Source organism: Callospermophilus lateralis, chromosome 5 (genome assembly GCF_048772815.1).
Source record: "Callospermophilus lateralis isolate mCalLat2 chromosome 5, mCalLat2.hap1, whole genome shotgun sequence".
In the NCBI taxonomy this organism is placed as follows: Eukaryota; Metazoa; Chordata; class Mammalia; order Rodentia; family Sciuridae; genus Callospermophilus; species Callospermophilus lateralis.
The window spans coordinates 165,444,308-165,451,295 of record NC_135309.1 but is presented as its reverse complement, the minus strand read 5'-3'; positions in this window follow the sequence as shown (position 1 = coordinate 165,451,295).

Here is a 6,988-nt window from a genome sequence, read left to right as displayed (position 1 = left end):
GAATCAGCAATTGTGCACAGGAAGCTCTGGGAGATGTTTACTGTAGTCTAAGTTGGAACAAAATTAAAAAACACTATGAGTTTGGAAAGTGTGAAAACTGTAAGTGAACTCTGTTCTGTATCCATAGAGGTAACTTAAATTAGTGAGGCACTTGCAGAAAAACCAAGGCTGTGAACAAATCTTGTTATGAAGATGCTTGGCTGATGAAGAAAACACCAAGTGACTCTTCAGAACTAGGTGACTTAATGAATGAAGAAGCATTTGAGAAACATGCAAAATTTATTGAGGAATGAAAATGGCACCCTAAATAAACCAGTGTGGAATATCTTCAGCATAGTTGTCTTAAGTTAGTGGGGGAGAGAAGACATAAAGTAAAACTACTCTCAACACTGCTACTAGAGGAAGATAACCCTTAACTTCCCAACAACTACAGATAAACACAATATGCACCTTTTACAATTCCTTATGATTTTTAGAGTTGACTTGAGGCTCTGGTATCCAGAGTCTATGATGTTATCTACGATAAAGACCACTTATAAAATTATGTGATTCATGGACAATCTTGTTATAATCCTTTTATACTATCTTAACTTGCTTAGATCCATCCTTGGATTTGGGTCAATACACTAAATGATTTCCCATTGGAAAAAAACTGGGAATAAAGGAAAGTATTTGTTGTATAGTGTCAGAAGAACAATACTGTCTTAGTTTTACAATATGCTGCATTTTCTGGTGATATTTTTATACACTGCAGCAACAGATTTGCAGCAAAATAAAAACCAAATAAAACATCCAACTTAAAAAAAATAAGCAAAAAGAGGCTGGGGCTGTGAGGTAGCATGCCCTTTGTTACTATCCTCATATCCACAAAAAATTATCTTATGCTCTTTGTCCTTCTCTCTTCCACTCTTTCCTTATTTAGCTTTCTTGAAAGGCAGCATGAAAGAGAGAAACTTGACTCTTTCCCCTTTTTTTCTCCTCAGTTTCTCCATTCAGTTGGCTGATCATAGACTTGTACTCCTGTACTCACATGATCCTCAGCCTCAGCCTCTGGCAAAGCTGGAACCACAGGCTGCCACTCCTGCTGGCACCCCAGCTGTTATGGTTTGGATGTGAAGTGTCCCCCAGAAGCTCACATGACACAATGCAAGAAGATTTGGAGAAGAAATGATTGGGTTATAGTTTTAACCTAATCAAAGAATTACTCCTTGATGATTAACTGAGTGGTAACTGGAGGCAGGTGGGGTATGGCCGGTGGAAGTTGTTCATTGGGTGCATTATTGTGGGGTATATATTTTGTATCTGGAGAGCGGAGTCTCTCTCTGCTTCTTGATCATCATGTAAACTGCTTCCCCTGCCACACTCTTCTGCCATGTTCTGCCTCCTCACTTCAAGCCCTGAGGAATGGAGTCTGAAGGAGTGAGCCCCCAAATAAACTTTTCCTACTATACAGTTGTTCTAGTTGGGTCCTGTTAGTCACAGCAGTGAAAAACCTGACTAAAACATCAGGCCACCACTCCTGCTGCTGGTATCCCAGGCTGCCACACAGACCTTTCTTCCATTACCAACTCTAGCTCATTTCTCCATTAGCAAGCAAAAATTTCTGTAGATTACTAGCATCCCATAAATTGGGGATTGGGGAGCCATCTACTGTTTACTGGTCATCATTCATCCATTTGTTAATTTATACTGCAGTCTGAGAATCCATTCCTAGGTGTTGCACATCCCAGGGAATAGCTCTCTATTACCAAGCTTCATCCCCAGCCCTGGGAGTTTACCACTTCAAGGGAGAGGAGACTCCATGTTCCTCAACAACACAAAGCTTCCAGGAAGAAAGGTAGCATAAGAGAGAGACATTCTACTTTTCATTCAGTGTTTCTTCCATGAATTTCCATTCTTCTCAGCCTTTCCTTTTCTTCTCAGATTCCTGTGTTCCCCAAGCTAAGCTTCTACACTTGCATTAATATGCTCCCTAATCCCACCTTCTGGAGTTGTTGGTACCACAGGTACCACCATACCTGATTCTAATCATGGAAGGTCCAAATGATTTTCTAACTTATTCATCCTGATTATGCACAAAATTTCTTTACACAGATTTGACTTGTGTCCACGTTGATACTCTGACACCAACCACAGTTGACCTCTCTGCTAGAAAAACATTCTGCAGGTTATGAGCATCATTTAAACATTTTTGTTCTGCCTTATTTGGTTTGGGTTTTTTGGGGGGGAGTTCCCATTTATTTGCTCATTTATATTGCATGCTAGGAATCTAATACCAGATATCATACATTCCAAAGACAGTTTCTACCCCTGAGTCCTCTCTCAATTCCCAGGAGTTTAGCACTTCAAGGTACATAGGACCCAGAGAAGCCAGAATTAGACAGTCAGTATAGACAAGTAAATTGAATCAGGTCAGATCAAGGAGGCCAATTTTGAGTGAGCCCAGGCAGTTGAAGACTGTCCCCTGAGGGATTAAAATGTTAATTCCTTCAGAGACCTTCCTCCACCTTCTTTAAGAACCTGTCCCTACTCCAACCTGTTGCTAAGGTAACCTGTCCCAGGAATTGCCCCTCCCTACAGGGAGCTGTAAGGCTGTTAATTAATGTATCCTGGGCTGCTCCATCCTGCTCTTCCCCCCTCAGCTCACCTTTTGGCCATCCCACCGAGCATTCCTAGGCCTAGTCACATGTGCAGGAAGGAGAAAGATAAGAAGAGGAGAGCAGAAGAACAAAGGAAGCTTAGGACATACAAAAAGGGCAGAATGCCTCACTTCTCAGGATTTCAGCTGTGCCCCCCTTCTCCCTCCTGTGTCACCCCTTTCTAAATAAACCCTGCTTTATATGCTTGCCTTGGCATGCTTCTCCAATGTTCAAACTTCAATGTGTGGGGGAGCAGAACTCATCACTAATAACCGGTGGTATCACCTGTATTACCTGACAATGCAAAGCTCATGATAAACAGCCAGAGGCACACTGAACTGTTTATTTAACTTAAAGATGAAACACAGATTTCTTTGATACCCCTGCATGTATTTAAAGAAGTGGCTCAGTGACCAGGGCAGCTAAGGATGGAAAGTATGAGGATGGCACATTCAAAGTGATTCTGGGCAGCAATGCCAGAACCTGTCTCAAAACAAAACATAAAAGAAGCTGGGGCTACAAGTATTGTTCAATCCTCAGATAATGAAAAAATCATCTTATTCTCTCTTTCATTCCTCTTCCACCCTCTCTTTTCTTATTTCTTTTGTGCTAAAGCAGCACAAAAGAGAGAAACTCAATTCTTCTTCTGTTTCTTCAGTGACTTTTCATTCCTCTCAGCCATACTTTTCTCCTCTTGGTCCCAGCTTTGTTTGCTCCTGGCTGTCTGGTACAACTGCACTTATGTGTTCTCCTAGCCTCTGCTTATGGAATTGCTGCTGATACTGGCTACTAAAACTATTAATTTTCAATTTTGGAAGGTCAGAATTATCTTCTAATTGGTTTAGCCTAAAGCACACAAAAAATTATCATCAAAGATTTAACTTGTGTCCACTTGTGATATTCTAAATTTCTAACCCTAATGCTAACTCATGCCCTAACCCATAACTAAGTGCTATTCCTAACCCTAACCCTCTAACACTAACCACAACTCGAAACCTAACTCTAAACTCTGACCCTGATCCTCTAACTCTTTCCCCAACCCAGCTCCAGTGCCTTCCCCAGATGCAACCCCTAACACCAATTCTAATATCAACTCTATCTCTAACACTACCTACCTGAAGATGGCAGTAGCTCCCACAGAACTCAGGCCCACAAGACCAACTCCTCTTCAGATTCCAGTTGAAAGCAACAGGTTCACAGGTGACCTACATCTTCTATTCAACTTGGACACAAATGAGAGTGAAAAACCAGCCTCTACCTCGGAGCAAAGCCTGTCCAAGGAAGGGACATCACCTTTGTCCTTGGAAAAACCCACAGAGCACTCCTAGGCACATTCCCACCCTGCTAAGTTGTTTATCTACAGGAGAGATCTGCTGCGCCAGGTGTCCGTGACTCAGTCAGGCTAGGTGGGGATCCATAGCAAACCCCTAGCAGCCACCAATCAGCATGAGACAGGGAAATACCTGGGATGCCAGATGACCCTCCCAGCAGTTTATGGTGGTTGATAACATGTTGGGAAACCATGTAGTTCAGAACGTACACCCCTCTTGGCTTAAACCAATTAGTTCAAATGAATACCCCTTTTGTGCTGACCAATTACCCCTACCCAACTTGTTCCTGCCAGTGAATGTGCTAATCATGTTTTAGAGTTGTTATTTGATTTTCCCACGTGTGTGATGATTTGCTATGATGTATGTGAAGTCCCTGCCTTCTCCAAAGAATGTATAAAACTGCTGCAAACCCTGGGCTCGGGGCCTCTCAGCGTCACCAGCTGCTGTGTGTGTGTACGGAGGACCGAGCTAGCTCGCAATAAACACCTCTTTGCTGCTTACATCGATCTTGGGTCTCTGGTGGTCTTTGGGGATCCCGAATTCGAGCATAACAAGAGTTCCATGACCTCATTTTCTGTTTGAGTCATTTGCTGAAGCGGCTTACAGCAGCCAGAAAAGCAGTGTACTTACTATTGCCAATTCACCATAAAGCATATCTTTTAAACATATCTTAAATAACATGCTTGAACAGCCAGATAACAACACACACAGGGAAAGGTAAGTGGTAAAGTGCATGTAGCTTTCATGCCCTCTCCAGACAGCACCCTCCCATAAACTTCAGCAACACAGAGTGCCCTTAACCTTGTTCGTTTGCTTTATATGAATGTTTCATTAAGTAGTCACGATTCATTAAATCATTGCCCAATTTTGATCAACTGAACATTCAGCTGTCAATATTCCCCAAATGTGTGGGAGGTCTCAAGTTCCAACCCTCTAATCACAGGGTTGGTTTCACTGCACCCAGCCATCCTGGGCCTCTCAGGAGCCCTAGACCTTCATTCACCTCATTGGCATCAGACACAGTGCTTCACAGATTCAAGAATCAGGAGCTAAGTGCCAGGAAATGGGCAGAGACCAAATAACTATTTCTCATTGTGGCATAACAACCAACAAAATGAAAGAAAATATTTGCCATATGTGTGTGTGTGTGTGTATCTGCAACAATACAAAATGTGCAGCCTGTGTGTGGAATAGTTTTCTGTTTCCTCAAAGAGTTAAAAATAAAATTACCATACTACTCAACAACTCTGTCCCTAGGCATTTACCAACAAAGAACTGAAAGGAGGTGTTCAAACAATGTGTGCAGTGGACTGGGGTTGTGGCTCAGTAGTAGAGCATTCACCCAGCATGTGCAAGGCCCTGGGTTTGATCCTCAGTACCATATAAAAATAAATAAATAAAATAATGGTATTGTGTCCAACTACAACTAAAATATAAATATTAAAAACTGTGTGCATTTGCTCCTTTCATCTATTGAAGTCATGAAAATGAGGGACAGGCTTTGAGAGTTCCAGAGAAAGAACCCTGGATCTTAGTGGAAAAGGAGTGTTTTTCTCTCAGTTGGGGCAGATGGTGAGAGTGAGGACTGACTTCCATGGAGAAACTTGCTGGTGTCCTGTTTTGCAGATTATGTGGTGGTCACCTGGGAGTGACCCTGCATTGAGTAAAGTACACTGTGTTGTTTGGCATAGATGTGCAAATCTGGTAGAGCAATGACCACTGGGGAATGTGATTGAAAGGATGCAGAGCACTGTGCAACACTACAGCAGGGTTCCTGTAAGCTTAGCACTGTCAGGAAGTCAATTGCATTTAAAAAATCCATGTCCATGCCTGGCCAGGAAATAGACACATACAATGTCATTAGCAAACTCAGTTCAGGCAAAGCTGTGAAAACATAGCACTTGTAAGAAAATATGTCAGGAGAAACCATTGTGTGGACACCACCTTAATGTTAGAGGTTACTTTTCAGATGATATATTAGTAGTAGGAGGCCACTGAGTGTATATTATATTAATCTAAGAGAACAGAGTGTGGATATTATGTAAGAAATAAAGGCTACTCTCTAGATGTTATTATTATAGTAGCAAGTTGTCATGGTAAGTAATTATATAATCATGTCCACACTATGTACATGATAATAGTGTTTGGGGCAACACTTAGCATTTGTATTAGTCAGGCTTCTCTAGAGGAACAGAACCAATAGGAAGTATAATTATAACAGGGGTACTTATTAGTATGGCTTATGCAACCAGAAACTGGATAATCAACAACGGCTATCTGCAGGCTGGAGAGCTGGAAAAACTAGTACCTGCATAGTCCAAGAGGCTGAAGCCCCAGAACAAGAGCCATCAATGGTGCTACCCTAGTCCAAGACCAAAGGCTTCTGAAGGATCACTGGCAGAGTTCTCTTTGGAAGAGTAGGGAAGCGAATGCCCGATACCTTCAGACAATGGCAGCAGCAATCAGATGATGGCAGCAGCAATCAAGAACCCGTTCAAGAGAATAGAGCTTGCATTCGTTGCTGCTTCCTTTTTCCAATTTTTATTTCATCCAAGCCATTATCTTATTTGTCAGTGCTGCACATGCTTAGGGAGGGTCTCCATTTCAGCTGGCTATCCTACATGCCAATCATTCCTAGACACACCTCACTGAAACACCCATAATCCTCTTAATTCTTGGTATCTCTTAATCTATCAAGTTGACAATTCAAATTAACCATTACAGTATTAGAGGCCACAGTGAGAATATTACAATAGTGTTAGAGGCCACTCTGTGTACATTATATTAATGTTAAAGACCACAGGGAGGATATTATATTAATTGGATCCCATAGTAAAAAGATTAATGTCAGAGGCCTCACTGAGGATTATATGAGTGACAGAAGCAACAGGGTGGATATTATATTAATGAGGGAGGGACTATTAAATGGGTGCCAGAAGCCTCATTCAGAATATGAGTGACAGAGAACAAAGTGGGATGGGAATATTGTAAGTGTCAGAGGGCATAAGGATGTTACTA